Source organism: Tachysurus fulvidraco, chromosome 18 (genome assembly GCF_022655615.1).
Source record: "Tachysurus fulvidraco isolate hzauxx_2018 chromosome 18, HZAU_PFXX_2.0, whole genome shotgun sequence".
Classification (NCBI taxonomy): Eukaryota; Metazoa; Chordata; class Actinopteri; order Siluriformes; family Bagridae; genus Tachysurus; species Tachysurus fulvidraco.
The window spans coordinates 9,787,661-9,811,943 of record NC_062535.1 but is presented as its reverse complement, the minus strand read 5'-3'; the positions used below and the strand labels follow the sequence as shown (position 1 = coordinate 9,811,943).

At 36.8% G+C, this 24,283-nt stretch overlaps 1 long non-coding RNA gene across 1 annotated transcript in view; it reads right to left on the bottom strand.

The window, feature by feature from the left end:
- LOC113648977 overlaps positions 1-24,010 on the bottom strand; it is a 55,120-nt gene extending 31,110 nt beyond the window's left edge. Inside the window, exon 1 of the long non-coding RNA XR_003442043.2 lies at positions 23,894-24,010. This is a non-coding gene — a long non-coding RNA (uncharacterized LOC113648977). The remainder of the gene's footprint in view (positions 1-23,893) is intronic.
- Between the last annotated feature and the right edge of the window lie 273 nt (positions 24,011-24,283).

Sequence of the window (24,283 nt, the reverse complement as noted above, 5' to 3'; positions counted from 1 at the left end):
TTTTCCATGTGATCTTTTGCATCAATACAACATGTCAGACTGTATATTTATAATCACACCCTCCAGTGTCGCCCATATGAAGGTGGGTTCCCTTTTGAGTCTGGATCCTCTCAAGGTTTCTTCCTTTACCGAGTCAGGGAGTTTTTCCTCACCACTGCTGCCTGAGTCACCTCAGACTTGCTCATTGGGGATAAATACATACACATTTAAATATATCTAACATTGATCTTGAATTTTGTATTCTATTGATCTTTCTATTAATCTTTCTATTAACCTTTTGTTCTATGTTTATGTTCTGTAAAGCTGCTTTGAGACAATGTCAATTGTGAAACGCGTTATACAAATAAACTTGAATTGAATCGAATGTATCATGTTTATTAGCCCAATTATTTGGCATCTGATAAAGTTTTTATTGAGTGAGAAGTAGTTGATTTGATTTTAAGAAGTGATCCAGCATTAGATTTGTTTATTCTCAAGTTTCTGTCAGAATAGCATAAAAGTGAAGTCAACTATACTGTATAATGCAAGTGTACAAGTAGATAACATTTCAGTATGTAATTATATCCACATTAAGCTGTAGAATCAAAAAAGGAAAAGTGCTGCAAATGAAAATTAATTAGTCTTTTATTGTGCTTTTCTGTATGGATGCGGTAATAAGAAGCAACTCAGAAGGCAATTTCAGTCATTAATCTTCCGATTCGGGGCAATGCTGCTGTGTCAGCGTTCACATTTCCAACTCATCAATAGAACGGCTTGCATATTTCACCCAGCGTTTTGCTGATTAATGCTGCTATAGGCAAAAGTTCTGAATTAGAGGTTCGCAATGAGTTTTTAAATGCTGTGTCTCTTTTACTGCTGGAAGGAAAACGGTGGGAAAAAATAGTGTAAGTAATGAAACTAGTCTGTATTCTAAGAGTTGTAATGTTCAAGCATTTCCCATGTACATTAACGCTTTTTATCAGCAAACTGGTGTTCCAGGCTTATCAGAAAACCATTCCAGAACTCGCCTTGTTGGCCATTTTATCAGACATCAGTGTAAACAAATGAATTATTTTACTGTAGCAAGTCTGCTATAAAATTAATCAGGTCACTGTTGGCTTTCAGCGTGAGATGTTTTTACCTCTGTTGAGATAACATTACAGAAAAGATAATGCCTTCCAATTTTATAACTGTTTATAAGCAAGCACTTGGGGTATGAAAGCAGAAATGGGATTGATATCAACTTTTACATTGAAACATTTGTGTGGAGGAAAAAAAATGTTCAGAATATAGGTTTTCTGTAGTAACAACTTTGATGGCAGATCTTGACATAATCCGGGGCTTAAAATAAAATGAGTCATTACATAAACAAAGAAATATCTCATTGTTGATATAGTGAAGCCAGGCTTTTTCTGCTTTCCACTTTCCCAAGAACAATATATATACAATTTAGGCTTATTTACTTTAAGAAAAAAGTAGTGTGAAAAAAATCAGACCTGAAATAAATAAATGAATTACATATTGAATTAACAAATGCAGGAGAACACTAAGGAAAACAAAACAACAGAAACTAGAAATCCCAGAAGTGCAAAACTGTACACTGAACATGTAAAGTTAATCAGTTACCGATTAACAAAGAATCAGCAAAGTCTACAATAAAACAAAATGTATATATAGAGGAAGCAATCAGGGGAACAAGGCAGGGAAACAGGAAAGAGGAATCGGGCAGGGCAAACAAACTGTGGCCGAGAAGTGCAAAACACATTAACAAATCCGAAAACAAAACAACAAATCCGAAAACACAATGACAATTCAGACAACCCGGAAACGGTAGGTATAGTTTGCGAATGGACAAGACACCTGTCATTCACCTGTATATCTTGAATGACAGGTCTCTTGTCCAATGATCGTAAGTTTCCATTCACAAACTATAACTACCTTTTCCGGGTTTTCTGAATCGTTGCACGAAACTCATTAACAAATCCGAAAACACAACGACAATTCTGACAATCCGGAAGAGGTTGGTATAGTTTGTGATTGGAACACTTAGCGATCATTGGACAAGACACCTGTCACTCAAGGTATACATGAAGTTCAACAGTCTGCCGCAGGGAAAAGTTGGAATGGATGGATGGAATGGGTTACTGTTCATTAATTCTGTTATTTTCTTATATTTAAACGGAGAACTTTACACATTACACATAAGATACCATACCTGTATATCGGTAAGTTTCCATTCACAAACGATACCTACCGTTTCCGGGTTGTCTGAATTGTCGTTGTGTTTTCGGATTTGTTCATGTGTTTTCGGATTTGTTAATTTGTTTTCGGATTTGTTAATTTGTTTTCGAATTTGTTAATTTGTTTTCGGATTTGTTAATGTGTATTCGGATTTGTTAATTTGTTTTCGGATTTGTTGATGTGTTTTTTGACTTGTTAATTTGTTTTCGGATTTGTTAATGTGCTTTGCACTTGCCACCGTACAAACACACACAGAAGCACAGAACAACCAAAAGCATATGGCACAAAATAACAACAGTGTTATAGAAAATGCCCTGCTAGTTCGCCCTCTGGTGGTCTGTCAGAAAACTTTTCAAGCAATCCATGACAGGATTTGATAACAGCAACTCATTTTTACAAACATTACATGTGAATATAAACTGATTTAAAGTGAGATCAATCTGGTATTAATAAATTAAACTTTGTAATTGTTAGCAAATTGCTGTGGTATCAGAGAAATAAAATATTCCAGAATTTGCTGTTGAAGAAAAATGAACAGTCTTTGATTATTGGCCTGTAAGACCTGCCCTGTGGTGATTTATTCCTCTCTTGTATTCTTGTTACAACCGATTGTAAAGGAATTTGTTATTCACAGCTTATCACCAAATTCCCATCAGTCAAGATGTCGGTTTCTGTGCTTCTGAATGAATTCTGATAACTGAGCCACAACAAAGTGAAACGAACCGTTCTCTTCTCTGAGCAGTTTCACAAAATAACACTGCATCCAGCTGCCTGTTTTTTTTTTGTTAGATTTTTTTTGTGTTGCTTGTTGGTTTTGTTTTTTTTTAGTCATGGACAATTAAATATTCAACACTGCCTCTTCTCCCCCGACTCTAATTCGTCCCTCGGTGGTTGATCATTGCAGATTGGGCTCTTAAAAGGGGTAAACAGAAGTAATTGTCTATCAGCAACGAGTGCCTTCCCCTGCTGCCTCCCCCTATATTCATGTCCACAACACTGCACTAATGGAGGGAAAGCAAGCTTCATTTCTTTACTAATGCATTTGGTGGGTGTGGGGCTCACTAGCTAGAGAGAGAGAGAGTTCAGGCCAGAGCGAATACATGCAGCTAGATGCAGGGTGCATACCATTCCAACCTTCATGGCTTGAATCAGGTAGATCCAGAAATAAAAGGGAACATTTAACTTTTAATGAAGTGAGCCGATGCAATCACTTGGAAAAGGAAGAGATGCTATACAGCCAAAAGAAGGTAGGTCTAATTTAAAATTCCCTTATTTAGAACATGGGAAACACAATTTATTGAGAAATTAGCAGGGATTGTAATTCAATTAAGCAAATAACAACAAAAATAATTAAATAATAACAATAATATTAATAATAATAATAATAATAATAATAATAATAATAATAATAATAATAATAATAATGTTGTTGTTGTTATTAAATATTAATTATTTAACTAACTTTTCTTTACTTTAATTGCATTCATTTATACTTTATGATTAAGTTATAATTTTATACTTGTACATTATTTTATTGTAAACAATTTTACATATTTAAATTTTTACAGTTTATCACAGTTGAAAACCAAATGCATAACAAAAGGTTCTTTATTTTATATATATAGTGTGTCCTGGAACACACTGGATGGGATGTCATCATCACATCACCATGCACACAGACAAACAAACACATATTAAGGCACAATTGTAGCTGCATAATTATTCTGCATAATGCACAATTATGCACCACTGCATCGACCTGCAGACTTTTGGAAGAAAACCTAGAAGAAACTTGTGGACATGTACAACATGCAAAGTCAACCCAGACACTAACCACATCTCAGGATCAAATCTGTCCCCAAGAGCTATGAGGCAGCAACACTACCCACTGCACCCTTTTGCCACCCCTGAATAATATACTTGAAAATAAATAATTGAATAAGAAGCTAAGACTGTTTAAATAATGCAAAAAATGTGACAGTTGGAACTAAACCTCATCATCACACAAACCAACCCAGCAGCCAATAATGACCCCCACACAACCTTTATCTGCTACAGTATGTGTCATGCAATACAGCAGTCAATTCTGAATATGTATACGGTATACTCACTTTTTATGCACACTTACATTTAACAAAGTGTTACTATATGTCACAGGTGCTTGACAGTTTTTTGGTGGTGCTGAAACTCAAAAACTTTAAAAATCCACTTCTAAAGGTGATGGAGTGCATCCATTCTACTAAGAAATCAATACAGGGACGTGGCTTCAGTTGCAGCACTGTTTTATTTGGCCGTGACATTTCGGCCTTGTTGGCCTTAAACGGGGCAGATAAGTAAGAAAGTAAATAAATAAATAAATAAATAAATAAATAAATAAATAAATAAATAAATAAAGTAACCTATGATGGCTGTTTCCAGTTGCTATGTTCAAAGTCAACATCTAAATAAGGAATTAATGTGATCTCAGTGACATGGAATATGACCATGGCATGGTTGTTGGTGATAGCCAGGCTGGTGTGAGAATTACACAAAAAATTGTGGGCAGAAATAGCTAGCTAACAAGCCTACATGAAAGCCATGTCAGCTGAAATGGCCACTCTTTACAACCATGGTTGTAAGAAAAGCCACCCCACTGCTGAATCTCCCCTAGATGGTCAAACAGCAGAGTCACTGTGAAGACCTACCTTTCCCCGAAACACTTAAACTAGCACTTATTTCCCCTGTTTGTTTTATGTGTTGTGCAAAGCAATGAAAAAACTCTTTGCCCCTCTAGAAACACAGCACGGAAGAAGCAGCAGTGGTTCAGCACCACGGTCAGATGTTGTCAAAAATCATTCAAAAAGCTCACTAAAATTCAGGGGGCCAATTAGAAGCACCACTGCGCTCCTCACCATCCAGCAGAATAAGAAAACAGAGTAGGGACCCACAGCCAGGAAGAGCTGAGCTCTTTGGTGGATGGAACTAATCTGCTTCCCCATAGACTCTACGGGATTATGGACCGAATGTTTGCCTCCTTAGCTCCTACCACGCTCCTGGGACCAAGGCGCCTCCAACACCTACCGACCTGCCCCCTCCAACTCAAGCTAATGAAAGTCTAAGTCAGTACAATTTAAGTCTTCTGCTACTTGCTGAATAATAAACTTTCTGTTCCATTTACCCCACAGTCTCTGTGCTGTTTCTGTGCCCTACAGTGTATATTAAAAATAAAAAAAAAACAATTAAAAAACCTGGTATCCTAAGTCTGTAACCTAGTGAAGCGGTGTTAATGTATTCATTGATGGAGACTTTAAAGCACTTTTGTACATCACTCTGGATAAGGGAATCTGCTGTAAATGTAATTGCGCAAGACACACAGTTTTAAAAGGAGTTCTCCACAACCAAAGGGACAACTAGAGAATCCTTAATGGTTTTACAGTAAATCTTTCATATGAGCATGAATGATAAACGTCAGAAGTCCAAACAACCTGGAAGAATCCTACAATCACACAGAGAACATGCAAAATTTTACACAAAGAATTATCAGAGTTCACGTACAGTACAAACCACTGGAGGCGGCAATGCTACCTTCTGCAACACTGTGCCACTCTTTCAGCATTCCTTGACACCATAATTCCGGTTAATTCACACATCGCTTCAGGGTCATGATTTCACTGATTTATTTTTATTAGGTAAGGAGAAGAGATAATTAGCTACAATAGGGAAAATCTATAGAGAATACAGTGTTTGTTTTGTTGTGCAGTACATGGAAGGTACACTATTTTTTTGCAAAGGTCAAGCATCCCATCTGTTTGTGCAGTATTCTGGGAGTTTGTGGCAGATGGTATGAATTAATGATGGCAACATATAGTAATCACACAAATGTTATACATTTATTAAAGGTGCATTTATGGCTCAGAGGTTAGGGATCTTGGAACTATCTATCAAACGATTGTGAGGTTAAATCCCAAGACTTCCAAGCTGTTACAGTTGGGTAAAGAGCAAGAGCACACCTTCCAACCCTCATCTAATCAGTTGTATCCATGCTCATATGTAAGACTCTTTGAATAAAATTCATTTAAATTTGTTATTTGCATATGTATTGGGTTGCAAATAAAGTGTAAGTTTTTCTAAAAAGATTGAATGATTAAATAAAAAGCTAAAGATTATTTGTAACATATTTCTGATTGTTTCTTGTTGTCCTTTTTTTTAACGAGTTGTAATTTTTTCATTCATTTTAACATATAACTTTTCAAAATTTCAAATAGTTTTCAATCCCAGATCTGTTTTTTTTTTATTGCACTGACACCCAGATATGACAGAAGAATGAGATATAAAATATTTATATAACCTATTTTATTCATCATGTACATTAACGGCATTTAGTAGACACCATAATCCAGAGCGACTTACATTTTTATCTCATTTTATACAACTGATGTAATTGTGGGTTAAGGGGAACCTGGAGTCTACAGTATCTCATGCCCACTCACATGCTTTAAAGAAGGCACTCACCTACAACTCATGTCTTTGGACAGGTAAATATTAGCTTGGACCAGAATATTATCTTTGTTTCTTGAATCTGATTGGCTAGTGTTTGGAAAATGGTGTCTTCACATGGTGAAATCCAGACACAAATTCATGGATAACATAAAAAGTGGATTTATTAAGAGAAACAACAAACACATGGAAAACGTTCAGGAAGACAAAGCAACAGAGATAACAAAACAGAAACAAGGAGTCAGAACAACACACAAAAAACAAAGACTCGGCAAATCAAACAAATCGGAAGCTTCAGAAGAACTGGATCACACCAAGCTGTCTTTGCTTATGTTTCTATATATAACAGCAAACTTCCTTTGTGTTGTACATCTTATGGAGATATTAGAGCAAAATGCAGCTCTTTATTCTACCACCATGTAAAGTGCATCTTAGGAGGCTGCTATGGCAAAATGAGTCACTGTGGTAGAAAGATCCCAGTTCAACTGTTGCTTAGAACTCTGGGAAAAAGCAGAAGAAAAAAAAAAAAACCCTGCCTAAATATATTAAAGATGTATGGTAGTGAATATCTGACAGCTCACAGACTGGGGTCGTCAGCAGTTTCCTAGACAGATGCTCTCTTTCTCTCTATTTGCACGACTGAATCCCTACAGAAACTTGCAGTGTAGCAAACGGTGCTTTCGTGCGTGGGTGACTTCAGCAATTCATCCAGATCAAATAATTCATTCACTTCTTTTTTAAAATAATTTTTACTTCTAGTTCATATACCTATGGTTGATATCAGCAGACTCAAGCTGCTCAGCAATTAATGAGGTTCTGGGATTATTGGGACGTGCTGGAGAGCACTGCTTTGATTGTGAGGTGTTGAGCAGCAGGGGAATAGTAATATCCTAAAGGCAAATGAAAGCACAATCATGGACACCTACTGAGTCGACTGTCAATGATCTACTCAAATGTGCCACAGCTGGTTTGTTTTGTCACCAACTATTGTGAACTGACATTTATTTGGAAATCTTCATATTAATGCTTGTGTGCCAAAACCTCTCTCAGGGCATGGTCTAGTCTAATCTAGTCAGAAGAATCTAGTCACTAGTCTGGTCTAATCATAAGAATATAGTCAATACTCTAATCTAGTCTCTAGTCTATTGTAATTTAAGCTAGTCACAAGAATCTAGTCACCAGTCTGGTCTAATCATAAGAATATAGTCAATACTTTAATGTAGTCACAAGTCTATTCTAATTTAATCTAGTCACAAAAATCTAGTCACACCAGTCTGATCTAATCATAAGAATATAGTCAATATGCTAATCTAGTCACTAGTCTGTTCTAATTTAATCTAGTCACAAGTATCTAGTCCGTAATCTGATCTAATTTAATCTAGTGAGAAGAATCTAGTCACTAGTCTACTCTGGTCACAAAAATGTAGTCACAACAATCTAGTCATTAGCCTAATCCAGTCACTGGTCTAATCTAATCAGAATTAATTTAATCTAGTCACAAAATCTAGGCTCTAGTCAGTAATCTACTCTACTGTAATTGAATCTAGTTGCTAGTCTATTCTACTTTAGTCTAATCTAGTCACAATATATTATTTTATATCAATAAAAACTACTTTATTCCGATATACTGCATATATTTGTAGTTATGTTTGAACAGTTTTATTAAATATTGTCCACATAAACAAAACAAGAATGTAAATGATTTCTTCAAATCATTTCTCAAAGCAGCAAAAAGGTAAAGGAATCAAATCCTTAAAAGAAAGTTATCCTGTTTTCAACACAGCTTCTACAAGCAGCGAAGGAGAATGAAGTTAGCGTGTGTATGTTTCTCACCAGAAAGTAAATTACGTCTTGGAAGTCGCATTAGGTGAACGAACCTGTCAAACAAATGAACGGTATGACATACATCTCAGGAGTAAAGCAAAAGTTTTGCCAGTTTATGCAACCAATCAAGATGTGGTGCATGCAAATTTATTATCACAGCTACGAAATTACAGGCTCGAAATTATCAATCAGCCATCACTCCTCATGAATCACCACAGGAGTTGTTTATTGCATCTTTTGCAATCAACTCTACATTTACAAAAAAAAAAAAAAAAAAAAAAAAAATTAAAAGATTATCTGTTCACTTCTTTTTTCCCCCCAACGTTTATGTTGTCAGGAGTAAGGAAATTAACTCGGATGTTGTGAGATTATTATACCCATTGCTTTAAAAACAAAATATTACTGATATTCATGGGGTTGTAGTAAAATCCGGGGGAAACTTAACTGTGTGTTTGAAGTCGTCTTCATTTGTCACATTTACATTACAGCACAGTGAAATATTTCACAGCGAATATCCTATATAGCTTAGGAAGTTGGGGTCAGGGCACAGGGTCAGCCAAGATGCTAAGCCACTGGAACACAGAGGGTTAAGGGTTGTGCTTGAGGACCCAACAATGGCAGCTTAGAGGTGGCAGCTCTTGACCTCCATCAACAACCTCGAGCCTTAGCGTAAGATTCCACCGGCTAAACTATGGACATGAAATATAATGAAATTGAGACATATAATTGCCTGTTACTTTTTATCTTTAAAACATGACTAGAATTTTCATTGCTTTCAAGGCTCTCTGACCACAAGTTCCATCATATCAGACGTTCAAGCTGAAAACTCAAATTTCAAGCTACGTTATACCTTATCAAGCATGTCCCACCATAGCTCGTATTATTATGTGCTGTTTTGTCTGCTTTATTCCTGTGACCTTATCAGAAAACCCCTCTGGACAGCAGTAAAGATTAGGTAGCATATTTTGGTAGAGGAAACTGTGTTTATGTCTTGCAGCATAAAATGAGAGGTAGTCAAGACACAAGAAAAAATTTTGTTCGACAAAAGCAAACAAATCATCGGATTTAAACCACACCCACTTTGGGTTTTAATCCATATAAGGATACAGAGAAGAATATGTGACACTAAACAGATACTAACAGTGGCATTGTGTTAGTCCTTATATTTTGATAGGAGCGATAGCTCAGATGCATTCAAAGATGCAAAGATTTTTATCAGAGACTATAATATATATCTTGTAGAATTTGCACCTTTATTGGGGTTTTCAAGACCATTATTGAATTTCTTTGTCATTTCACACCCCACAGTGGCACTTAATAATTGGTCATATGAAAGGAGACACTCCAGGCTTTAAGAATTAAAAATAATACATTTAATAATGCATGTAGCATAGATTTTTTTGGAAGCTCATGGTTTCACCTCCTACACGTTACACACAGACTTTATGAAGGACCCTGATTTACTGTATACATGTATACAGCACCGTCTCTCTTCCTCTGTCTCCCTCCATCTCTTCCCAGAGAGTTTCTCTAGTGCAGAAAGGCCACATTATCTAAGGTCAGTAGCGCGAGTACATGTAGTCAGCTCAGTAAGCAACTCTCTTTCCCTGGTCACAGTTAAGATCCAAGGTGAGAAGAAGTGCTTGACAGAGTCTATAGATTGTAATCTGTTGTATATACATTTCGCTCGGCTTTTTGCTTTGACTTTGCACTCCCTGTAAAGTCAAGAAGTCAAGCACAGAGATTGCAGATGTCGCTTGAGATACTGGAAGGAAGAGATTAAAAAAATAATCCCTTATATCACCATTGCCATGTTGAGCAACAGCACTAGATGCCGTGTGTTACACACAAATCTTTTATATATTAAAGTAAGATTATTTCTTTTAAACATGTTGTTGCCATATGTACAGTAATTACATAATAATGAAAACAACACACTGTTTTTTTTTTGACTCTTTGAATTTTGCATTTAGATCTACAACACACTCATTACAAATCCTTTTTATTTGTGTTTCAGGTTTAAACCTGCCAGGTGAATGCATCAACTATAGAAGCAGTTCATGATTATTCATGTGTGTCTGAAGATGGATAAGCCACCATCCTGCGGTTCTGACCTTGTTGCTGCAAACAAAGACTCATTAAATAAAATGCCTCCGCTCCTTTCTGTTAGCATAAGCATTAGTCACCTAATGCTAAATCAACTAAGTTGCTATATTGAACTCTTTTAAGCCTGTTTTTTTTTTTTTTTTTTTAATGGCAGGTCAGACTAGTGTAATCTAGCTCCTAATCTAACGCCATAGCGAGCATAGTCACATATGGTATCACAGTGTGGTATGCTAGCTGCACTGAAGAAAACTGCAAAGACTCTTGTTGGGCAGTTAAAACAGCACAATATATTTTCTAGAGCTCCTGAACCTGGAAACTTTGTATGCTGGGCGACTACAAACAAAAACCAGGGCAGCATCACCAAAGACTCGATATGACAAAGTGTCAGGACTCAGCCCGGACTTTGGCCATGTGCATTTGTTGATGTTCTGTGTTCACGTGTCTGCCCCGCCGTTGTCTCTTCCTCCGCGCCTCTGCACATCTGTTCCTCATGTGTCTAATTGTGATTAGCATTTAGTCAAGCCTTTAGGAATCCTCTGTTGTCATTGTTCTAGTCGTGTCTGGTTTTGTCTTTGTCCTTGTTTCGTGTTTTTTAATTTATCAAATCCTGTTTATTGTACACTATCCTGCATTTGGGTCTGTTTTATCCCCGCGTCCCTGACATATACAGTAGGACACAGAATGTTTATCCCCTTACTGTTTGGAAAGAGGTACAGGGTCAACATGTCCCACACAAATAGACAGAAGTGCAGTTTCTTCCTTCCTATATACATAATTTTGTATCTACAAACTTCATATATAGTATGTTCTATATACAAACTTCATTTAAATTCCTTTCATAAGTCTTTTAATGTTAGAAAGGATTACTCCACTCGTTTTCAGTTTTTCAGTTGTCCTTCTATGGTCCCATTTTTGAACACTATTTGTAATAACAAACCTGTGGAGTTAAAAGTTGCAGTCAACATGCTGTCATACGATTCAGCAACATCTAAAAAGGTGATTCAAATCGATGGACCGTCCGCATACACTCCCAAAACAAGCACTCAAAGAGCCATTAGTATTTCAGCAGAATTGAAAAATATGTCAAGAAATCATGAATGAGAACTTTTGTTGACAATTCTGGATGTGCTCTGCCCCTTCGTCTTTTAAACTCAATGGGTCTATACATTTTCCTTAGGTATAATCCCTCGATACCTTCCACCCCCTGTTCACCAGATATAAGCGGTGTTTTCTGAAAGTCGTCCATTGTTGACAACGAAACTTGTGTCTGCCGCTTTGCCGATCCGTTAAGAAAGACAAGTTCATTAATATCCACCATTTTGTATGGCAGGAGGTGTTGTGCCTGAGAGACTCTGGATGGCTGTAACATTCTTTCCCATCTAAATCCTGTATGCTCTGTAAACAGCAAGTTAGTGATGCATGGCCTGGGCTTTAGGATGGATGAGTCCCTGTGGGCATTTGTTCAAAGATAATATATGAGCTCAGTGCCATCACAAGGACAGCAGGATTATTAGTGGACCTTTGGCACAAGTACTCCTGATAAATGTGTGGACCTGACGGATTGTCCATGTTGCAAGAGTAGCACGATGATGATCATGATTACGACAAAGATGGTGATAGTAGTAATGGAGATTACGATGGCAGTGATACCGTTAGTAATGGTGATAGCTGGTGACAGATGGCGGCAAGGAGCATCATCGCAGGTACGATGATCATCAAAACAGCAAGATTACGATGATACTAGATCCTGAAACACCAACAGGCATGAAGATGATGCATAATAAAGATGATACATCATAAATCTACTGTAAACTTTTGTGAATAATGTACCACGTACATCGTTTAGAACGTTAATGTAATAATAATGTCTTATTAATTACTGTTAATTCAAGACCCTCATCTAATTAACAGCTTTCAAATACACCAAGTATCTATAAATATCATACATCATGTTGGTGGATGAATTTCATTTACTTCCACAGCTAATTAGGTTGTTAATATTAATATAGTTTAATTTAAATGCACAAACAGTGAATTAAACTTCAAGTAGTTGGTCAGCGATTTGAAAAATCTGCTGATTTAAAAGTTAAATAAAGTGAAGTGAAAAGTTTGCTTAATTGTTGATGCATAATGAACCACTGACCCCTATTAAGAGAAAAGGTTCATTTAAACTTTTATTTAATTGTCTATTGTTATTTGCGCATTTTTTTTAATGATATGCTCTAAACGTATTAAACTCGTTGAACAAGAGCTTTGGGAAGTTATTTTCAAAACCTCAGCTTTAATAATCTAAGACTTTTTTTTAGCTATTTTAATGTGAATCCTAATTTAAATTTTCATATAATTTCAGATTTTCTATTGATAATATTTGCTTTCTTTCTATGTAAAAGTAGAAAAAAAAATTTTTTTGGCAAACGATGTTTAGAAAAGCAAGATCAACGTAAGACACTCATGAACTACTCACTGATTCAATGCTTTTAAAATATTTTAAAAAGTATTAGCACACCACCAAGTGCCATCAGTTTCATGGTCCTAACTCAATCCCATGTGGCATTTCCTTCTTCCTCATTCTTCCTGTATTTGCTCTGTCTCCCTCACTTCCTCTCTGTGTGTGTGTGTGTGTGTCCCTGGGCGTTGTGCTCCACTTCATGCCTCTTTCTGATTGTCATCTTATACACATCTGCTCCTCATCAGACCACAGCGCATAAAAACCCCATATCTCCAGACGCTCATCACCAGATCGCTCTGTTTGTACCTTTTTGTTCTCTCGTGTCTTGTCCTCAGTGTATCCCTGTTCCTCTTGTGCCCAAGGATCATACTGTATCTCACCCCATCTGACTGCCTGCCTGACTAGCCGAGCACCCGACTTTCACTCTGCTGACCCGAGTCTGAATCCTGGCCTCAACAGCTGCTCCTAGTCATGCTTCTTCCTCACATTTACTTATCCTTCAAATAAACTTCCCAGAGTCCATGTATTTCTATTGGGTGCAAACCCTCATTGGTTACAACAATCCACTCAGCTGATCACATTCACAATGCACTCATACGGAACCTGAGAAAACAATACGGTTTAAAGGGAAGTAAAATCACTGTTATGCAAGAAAATGTCTTTGTTTTTGTCTTTTTATTTCTTCATTTTTTCCCTCTTATTCGAGTAATGAGCCATGTAATTTCCCACAGATCAAAGGCTGCGTGTTCCAGAAAAAAACGTGATTGCTTTTAATTTTGCTTTAGTCATTTCAAATAGTCATTGTTCTCTTTTTTCTTCTTAGTTCATAGCAAAATGTTCTATGTATTTGTGGATTTATTGCAAGCTTTCAGTAGCATTTTTTGACCAATTTTATATTCATTTATGATGAATTCAAATTAAATTAATTCAAATATTAATCTTGTTATTGAATGAATTTTATATTTATTTAGTAACAAAATAATTATGTGTAATATTGACATTTTTTGGACCAAAACCTGTCTAGAGCAGTTGCAGAAAATTACAGTCTTCTTTCTTTTTCCCAGTTCCTGTCTTTGATAAATGAGTCTAGTAGTACATTACTAATTGCCTCTATAGCTAATATATCTTATTCTTAGCATGTGACCTTTTGCTAATATGCACTGTATGAAACTGACATTTCAAATCATTTGAAGCAGAATGTAATAGTTCTGATGGTGGGAAAGCAATTCGATTTCATGAACTCATAGCAAACATTTCACATAAAACAATATCACAGTGTCACTGCTTTGTAACAATAAGAGTTTGTGTTGGAATGAGAAAAGTCTTCGGCGGTCAGGGTCTTCAGATAGCACTTTGACTTCTTGTTTTCACAACGTTTTATAGCTGCTCTAACAAGTGATGATAAAAAAAAAAAACACCTTGTTTATGGATGTTCTACACATTAAATGTAACCATACAAGATGAATAAAAAGGACAGGGCATGCTGCTATAATATAATGTGACCCAAACTGGACTTTCCAAGACAAATAAATGTAACTATAAATGGTTAAAAGCATAATTTGTTGAGCATAAACACATTAATAGCTGACGCTTGCAATGCAGGTGCTTTTATTAAAGGAAAGAATAAAACCCAAAGATGGCAAGAATAAAAAACATAAATATGATCTAGGATCACAAGGCAAGAATCAAATGCAGATAAAAGCCTGGGGGGAAAACTTACAGAATAGCCATGCTATTTGCTGCACCAGCAAAACATGTGTACAGTAAGTAATCATTAAGTCATGTGACTTGGTCATGTGATGTGCTAAAGCTGATGAGTGGTGTGGATGCACACAGTTACCGACACCTAGATGCTAGATTTGCACCACATTTGCATGGCAGTGTTTGTCTGTGAACATAGAAGCAGACGTAGGAAAAATCACTGAGCTTTAATTAAAAGAGGAAAAGGAAGGAGGTGTCCACGATGACTGAATCAAGAACGAGTAGTTTGCATTCAAATCCAGATGCATTAGGAGAAAGCTTTTATGACTAAGCCAAAAAATGATTTCCCCTGGGTTAGGGTCAATAAAGTGGAACGAGATAAAGCACTCAAGGTGAAAACAACAATAAATGTACTCTCAAAAAAAAAAAAATTCATCTGGGATTATGTGTTTCTCATAGTTGAGGACTAAAACAAATGAAGAGCTGTGATTGGGATTTCTAATGTAATTTAATGTTGACTGTGTGCAAATACACGCACACACACACGCACACACACACACACACACCCCGTTATCTCTAGGATCTGTCAACCCATCACACAGCAATCTCACACACACACACACACACACACACACACATACTATTTACATACTATGGACAATTATTCAATCATTTTGTCCTCAAAGTTGATGTGTTAGAAGCAGGAAAAATTGGCAAGCGTAAGGATGTAAGTGAGTTTGACAAAGGCCAAATTGTGATGGCTACACAACTGGGGGTGAGAGGATCTCCAAAACTGCAGCTCTTCTGTGGTGTTCCTGGTATGCAGTGGTCAGCAAAGTGGTCCAAGGAATTCCCACTGGTGAAGGTGGCACAATGATGCATGTGGGACACGAAGGCTGGCCTGTGTGGTAGCTCAAATTGCTGAAGACGTTAATGCTGGTTCTGATGATTCTCAGTTTGTTGAGTACAAATCTACATAGCTGAAGACCAGTCAGGGTGCCCATGCTGACTCCTGTCCACTGTTGAAAGCACCAACAATGGGCTAATGAGCATCAGAACTGCACCACACATTAAATAAAGCTACATGATTTAATGCATTGGGCTGCTGCCATATTATTCGTTCATTGTTTGTATTAAAGTAGCAGGTCAGCGTATATATATACATACAGAAATAAGCTTATCTAGCTTGTTTCCCCTCAGTTATTCAATTTCTTTTCTCTTCTTAGCATTGATCAGAGAGACAGCAGGTGGTGGTGAAAGAAATGCTTTTTTAAGACTTGAGAGAGAATGAAAGATAAATAACAGTATGTTAAATTACAATGCGTTAAAATTCCTCCTCGGAACCCCCTTATGGCCACTCCATCTATTTGCACACTGTCGGTTAGAAAATATAAAATTGAGCCTATATATCCCTGACTTGTCACGATCACCAGGGATTCAGATGTGTCTTGAGTTGCTATTTTTAGTAAAAAATTAAAGATTGTAGCAGTTAAGTTTCAAAAGACCTAAAAAAAAAGTCCTTTTTCTGTAGATGTAGGGATTTATTATTTCATCATTTGTGATTTTTAACCAAAATAAAGATCCTGGTCAGATTTACCAAGAAATGATGAACAACTGTAAAGTCCTCTGTCTTGAAATCATACCTGTTACAAAACACTGATGCTGCAGTCTTCATTGATAAATATTTCATAAATATCTCCTTACAGCAATTGTGTTATTCTTTGTTATACAACACGACAGCCATGGAGCATGTGCCATGAGTTCAAGAAAAAGAATCAAAGCAATTCTGAACAGATTTAAAAACTTCCTAGCTCTGTGATACAGTCCATTTTATTTTTATCTTGTCCATACCAGCTTCTAATGAATTCCTATTTTTTATTCTTGTCTTTAAAAAAAAGTAAAAAAAAAAAAAAAGTAGTGTGTGTGTGTGTGAGAGAGAGAGAGAGAGGTACATGGCAGGATAAATGTAAGCCAGGGATTAGCGCGTTTCTTTATTCCCTCAGTTTTTTTTTGGTACTCCATCTTCTCTTTGAGACCTTGTATCTGTATGATGGCTGGCTTTGGTGATATGTAGTTCCCCACATCTGCAGGTATGGCACTTGAAGCAAAGCTAATGAGACTGGCAGTGACTCCGCTAGCTCCTTCTGCACAGTCGGAAATCAATAGCGCTTTTATGGCCTAACATAAATTGTACCGCATGCAGTCTTAGCTGCTAAGAAGATACACGAGTGATCCAGGGGATATTTCAGAGTATCTCCAGGATGACCAGTATGTCATCTGAATTTCAAAACAAGGTATAAAGTACTGGTTCCAAAGGCAGAAGCTACAACAAAAACATGGAATTTGAAGGGTTGAAAAATGTTTGCGACCGAGTCACGTTTTGGGCTTTCGACAGAGGTTACATATAATTATTTAACATTCTGTAGCATTACAAACTTTAAGTGAACTGGATTTAATTAAAATTATAATGTTATGAAATTTGGTTTGTTGTATCAATATAATATCTCAATATATCCTGGAAGACCATAAAACCATTCTAGGAAACCGTCAAAGTTTGGTTGATGTAAAAACCTTTAATGAATCAACCCCATGCATTATTAAAAAATTAAATAATATAGCACAAATACCAAGGCTTCCTTAAAAGCTCAATTAGTGACAAGGACTAAAAGGCATTAGTCAGGAACCAACAGACCAACGGTTACTCTCCACATGATGCTACCACCACCACGCTTCACTGTTAGGATGGCATCCTTACTGTAGTGTGCAGAGTATTGTTAGGTTTCTTCCACATATAGCTCATTGTTTCAAGGCCAAAATGATCAAAGTATGCAGTCTCCAACATCAAAATCCAATCAGGTCTTCATCTGGCTTGCTGTTGTTTTTTTTTTATTATTATTATTATAAAGCCAAAGCTTGTGGAGTGTCTGAATTCTGTTTTTTCTATAAACAGCTTTTTGCACTGATCTCTCCAGGTCCTTCTTGTTTTTAGTCCTGGCCTCTTGGTAGTGTCCTTGACTAATGCCCTTCTTACCCAGTCAATGACTTGACTATACTTATAATCGTAATCATGTGCCATAAATATTCCCTCCCAAACTGTAGAATGAGATATACTTTAACAGCGAGTCAGAAACGAGGCTTTATGATAAATGTCATCTTTAAAATGCCCCAGGAGCGATGATAGCTACTAGTAATTTGCTTCTATGATATTTGATCCACTGTGGTCTTGCTGGGGCAGAATGACTGATGCTTTACAAATCCATCATGCAGGATATAGCCAATCGTAATGAGGAACGTGTGAAATACTACAGAGACATCAGGATTTACGAGCCTGGGCCGCACTCCTGAGTAAACAAAAATCTTGCAGCGACTTTACAAAAGTCTAAAGGCACAGGCCAACAAAATGCTTAGTCATATACGGTACATCTCCTGCAGTGATGCACCAAATGGCATTTAAAGCAGACGACAAGGTTTTGTTAAGCAGTTAATGGGGCTTTGTTCCTGACTGCTTAATTTTGCAGCTAATTACATAGTTAACAAATGAAGGTTTATTTTATTCATAGCCTGTGAAAATGGCAAGGAGTAAAAAATGGTCTTGTCTAAGAGAAGAAACAAAAGGAAGTCAAAGATGCTGAATGTATGTTCTGTACGTCTGTGAAATAAGTATTACAGTTGAAATGTTAATACTAAATGTATATTTGTTATTATTCAAGTTAACACTCAAGTAGGGTTGCTATTCTTTTTCTTCCTTTCCTTGTTTTGCTTTTTTGTTAAATTCATATTTCATACTTAAATTCATCCTAGCTTGGGTTTTATTGCCATGAAGGAGTGCACTTGGTCTGCCACAGTGTTTAGGTACAGTAGGTGGTACAGTAGGTGTCGAAGTAACACGCACATGAACCAGGGCCCAAGGTTAACCATCAGAAATCGCTGGCTTGCCTTTTGACATATTCTACCCTGGTCCCAGCTCTTCCCCAGGTAAGCAGTAAACATACACCTGGCTATACGTTTTGTAAAAGATAACGTGATTCATCAGGCCAGGCTACTTCCTTCCATTGTTCCATGGTCCACTTGTAATGCTCTGCCCATTAACATCACATTTCTCCATGTCTTGTGTGAAAATTGACTTAATCTCTTGGCCATCAAAAAAATTCAATCCATTGCTTACTTGAATTCGAGCTGCTGAAATTCGATCACACAATCCTTTTTTTCTCCCTCTTTTGCCATCAACTGCCTGCTTGACTAGCTCCAGTCATGGCTGAAAAGGTAAATTTGTGACACTATTGGAAAAACTCAGAAGTCTCTTTTCTGCTGATGTGGAACAAGCCTTGCTGGCACCCTTCCTACAACATTAATTAATACTCCTCCTCATGATGGATCGTCCCTGCTTTACCTCATTCATCACTTCCTGGACCAGACTGGAACTGAAAAGCAGCTCTGGCTAGCTCGCTCACCCCAGCTGACAAACACTGCACCCCCGCAAAGATTTTTTTTTTCTTTCTGATCATAGCTTTGCTGTAAACATCACAGGGCTGATCTTAAATTCCCCCAAGTCAAACATGCTCATTATCCTAATACAGATTAATCTTGAACAATAGAGAGCATTTATCATAGCCTGTCAAAACATAGTGCTCCTTTGAGGCACTATATATCAGAGTTAGGGGTTTCTGTTTGCTGAGTGTCAGATTCTCACGAATAACGGCGACATGCTTGCGAAAGGAGATTTTGGTGCCTTGCCACTGTAATTTTTTTCATAATAGATAGAAATTGGATAAAAATTCAGGCTGCAAAAGAAAAATTAATGTTATTGTTGCAATCAAGAGCTGCTTAGGATGGCTAATTCTAATCTAATCTAATCTCACACAATACACAGTTATGGCTAGATCAAAGTTCATGTGAATTAAGACGAGGAGAAAGAGAGAGTGAGAGAGAAAGAGAGAGAGGGAGAGAGAAAGAGAGAGAGGGAGAGAGAGGGGGAGAGAGAGGGAGAGAGAGAGAGAGAGAGAGAGAGATGAACACGGACCTAATCTTTGCACTACTTCTCTGCACATATCTCGGCACATAAGTGCATTATACGTGGTTCTTACTTTCAAAGGTTTTTTTTTGTATCACCTATTGTGCATCATAGCTATGATCATTTCAGAACAGACTTTACATCCTGGATAACTACAATTTAACATTTCAACCCACAGGTTTTTTTTTAATTAATAATAGATCTGTCCATGAACATAATATACTGTATACTGAGTCACCCAACTTTCACAACACTCACACCTATAAAAGTTCAACAGGAGGTTGCATCACCCAAATATCCCGGAAATGATGAAAAAGAAAAAAGTTCTCTCGAGCTTGATTTTCAGTGATAAAGTGATGCTGACCGACAAGGTCACTATCTGAAAGTACAGGGAAAATCATTTTTAAAATGGTCTTTTGTTGAAAGTACGAATCCTTGAAAGGTTAAAAATGCATGTTTCTCATTCATTGTTGAAAAACATTTTTAAAAGTGAAATTAAAGGGCTAGATGACATTAGAAGTATTGAGGTTCACTGTTTAGGTTCCAGGGTTCTGGTTATAGCAGATCGGTGATCCATCAAGATGGATAATCAGCAGCTGTTGCTGTTTTCTTTTTAGTTGTATTGGATATAATTGATCAGTAAGAATGGGAATCAAGGGGCGCGTTTTGTTTTTGAATTGCAATGACACGCGCACCTACAGAATTCTTCATCGCCAAAGATCTATCATGTTTGCGAGTCAAGTTGCACGGCACTAAATAACCGTACACACTATGTAAAATGCTACATACTGCAGTCAGTGCTTTCTCACCATAAAAGAACTGTTGCATTGTTCATTTGCAGTGAACAAGGTGGTCTAGGTCTGATTGTGTTAGGGCAAAACCAAGCGTTATATAAAAAGTAAATCAAACCACCAGAGAAAACACGCTCCGAAATAAACTCTTCAAACAAGCCAGGTGTGAAAACATTCATAAGCAACATCAGACGTCGCTCACGCTTGAGCTCTCCCTTCCCCTTCCTACATTTACGGCATTTGGCAGATAAACTCATCTAGAGAAATGTACAAAAGTGCTTTTAAGTCTCTAACAATACCGGTTTGCTAGGCTAAAACACTGTTGGAAGAAAAAAAAAACACTTTTGGGCTAGTTTAATATTTTGTAAGGGGGAAGGTCTTCACCCATCGTTTGCAGACACTTAGTGACTCAGCTGTTCGGACATCTAGAGGAAGTTCATTCCACCACCTCATGCCAGAACAGAAAAGAGTCTTGCTGTATGCCTACCTGTTACCCTGAGAGATGGTGGGAGCAGTCGAGCAGTGCTGGTGGACCTGAGGGAGTGTGGTGCAGTGTGAGGAGCGATAAGAGCTTTGAGGTAAGAGGATGTTGGGTTTGTAGGCAAGCATCAGTGTAATGGATCTGATGCGTGCAGCTATTGGAAGCCAGTTGAGGGAGCACAGCATTATGGTGGTGTGGAAGAAAAGACAAAAGACTGAACAAGAACCCGAGCAGCCTGTGAGGATAAAAACGACCAAATCCTTCTGATGTTGTAAAAAGGAAATCAACATAAGCGGGGCAAATTTGCAACGTTTGAGCCAAATGACGGCAGATGGTTACCCATGGTTACCCCAAGGTGGAGAGCAGTGGCCAAAGGTGAGATCAGCGAGTTGTCTCTTCCTCTCTAACACCTACGATCAATCAAACTTCGAGTACTTGAATCTATCAGACTATATGTCAGTCTTCTCTTGTTTGAATGATTTATCAGTCCATATGGTCTATGACATCACCTATGACCTTGGGAGGAAATGAAGTTAGACTGTTTTAATTAAAAGCTTGAGACAAGTCTGCCAATGATGAGCGGTTAGCAACGGCAGCCCTGTATAGATCCATCTCGCCTCAGGGACTGGAGAAGTAATGCATCACCCTGATGTTTGCAAAGCCCTTCTTCTGCCAAGCTAAAGGAGTCCTAAGTGAAATTAATATGCAGAGATGGCAGTCTCTGCAGGCTGTCTTGTCTGGAAAACACAGGGGTGTTGGTGTTTGGCTGTGACATGATGGAACGCTTTTGTATCATTTTTTTTTTTTTGCCCTGTTTGTTTTTTTCAATTGCAAAGTAAGATATGATTCAGGGGTGGCAGCTATGGCTAGAGTTTAGCAGAGAACACGAGCCTCAGGGGGCTGAGAAAGTCATAAAGGAAATAGCATGTGTAGTTAAAGCGCTCAGTTTGCTAAATATTCTCTCATAGTTACTAAATTCTTAGCCTGAAGAATATACTTAAAACACAACTACAAATTAGTAAGAGCAATATTATTTAACCATCCCTGACTTTTATACCATTATATATCATATTTCACTTAAAGACAGAAATTTTAAATAATTCATCACAGTTTTTAAAACAATTACTCTATAAATCTTCTTCAGACTGAAATTACAGTCATTATTATGGCGGTTTTGTTATTGACAGAGTTATTATACATGAGCAAATTTCATTATCTTACTCAAACACACAAGAGAAAATATTACACCAAATACCAGACATTTTGGCTGATAGTATATGTTTAAAAAACGATACTAAAATATGCACATAATGAACATTTAGTGCACTAATTTGCACATGTTTTAACAAATGAATAATTTGATAATCCCTCTAAAGGTTATATTAGTGGATATTGTACATATAATGAATAAAAGTACTACAGTTTAGTCAGCCTAGGAAATGAAATTATGTCAAATGACATTAATCATCATAATTTTTTTTTTTTTAAAGTATATATATATCTACTAAATATAAACATTGTCACGGCCAACAACAAAAACTAATTAAATATTCATTGAATTTCTTGATAATGTTCAATTTATTGACAATCTGTGGATGATTAGTCTAAAGTGGACATTTTCACTTTATTTGTTTTATTTTTTTAAATAAAATGTTACTTTAGTAAAAATTGTTTAATTCCGGCTTTAAATACCTAGGAATACAAGACATGAATATTACAGAGCTGGAATTTGAACTAAAAAAATATTTAGATCAATAACTATATGTTTAGAAAACTCCCATCATGCACCGCGGCCTACAAACGCACTTCTTCGTTCACAGTCACCAGACAAACCTGTGTTTAATTACACACACAGACACCAGGATTTGTTGAAATACTCTGTCACAATATATCAGCTCAATGTGTATTCTGACTATGCCAAGCTTTGTTCTCGAGTTTATGTGGGTTCCTGCTCTATTTTTGACTACTAATTCTGCGTTTTTGCCTGACCTACTTTGCTCTGTTTGCCAATTGCCCGATTTGTACATGTTCCCTGATTCTGAGTTTGCAAAGTGCTTTTGACTGCCTGCTATTTTGTTCATTAAACTACATCTGGCTCAGTCTCCATCTCATGACACTAAAATGTTTCTCTTTTATTTATAAAATTGTGGAAGTATGAAAGAGGAGGAGGAACAGCAAAATATCCAAAATCTGAAGCAAACAATTTTTGATTGTGGTGGCCAGGGTCATGAACCAGTTTTGAGTAAAATCTTTAACAATATAATTGTCAGGCAAAATAATGAGAAAGAATAGGCAAGAGATGCCATTGCCAAATGCCATTATTATATTACATATTTCCTATAAAATTTATTATCTTCATTTACATTAATGTAATTTAATATATAAGTTGTATTTTTCTTATAGGTTTAAGCAATAGTTTATGATGTTTGCTGTTCATTAATCAACCACCACGCCCATGGATTTCAGGAAGCAGGAGCGTGGTCAATGCTGTAGGTAAAACGTGGAATGGAGTTTCATTTATTAGGGCAAAACTCAAGCGGAATGGATTCAACTGGCGGCGCTAAATAATAAAAATAATAGTTATAAAAAAAGACATATGCGCTGAATAGAGACGGTGGGTCCTGTCCCACCAACATATAATGGTTCCGACGCCCATGACCACGGGTGTCGGATTTGGATCGGTCACGCACCACCGATACCCGATCCACTCAAAATGTCTGGATCGGCGCCGATACCGATCCAAAATATCGGTACATATTTGATATCGGTATAGTTTTGATACACGTACAGTTTAAAACCATACTTCCACTTGCTCAAAAACTATTATTACATACCTGATGAGCGTCTTGTACACTGTAAGTGAATGCACCAGAAACTCAAGTGCTGTGCTGAAAAATATGTAGAAACAGGTGAGTTGAGAAAGTTATAAAGTCTGAACTGGATTCGATCGGATTTGGAGCAAGGGTTTGTGGAATTCAGGTGGTGGCTTTTTTTTTAGTAATTCTTCATGAAAGAATACCCTAAAGTTCTAAAGTATATAAAAGCATTGATGCAATCTTATGTATGACAAAGTATGACAAAAATTTGTCTCTATATTATGGACAACTTATTGCTGACATTTTATTCCAAGGCATATCATAAAAATATTATTATTATTATTATTATTATTATTATTATTATTATTATTATTATTATTATTATTATTATTATTATTATATCGATGG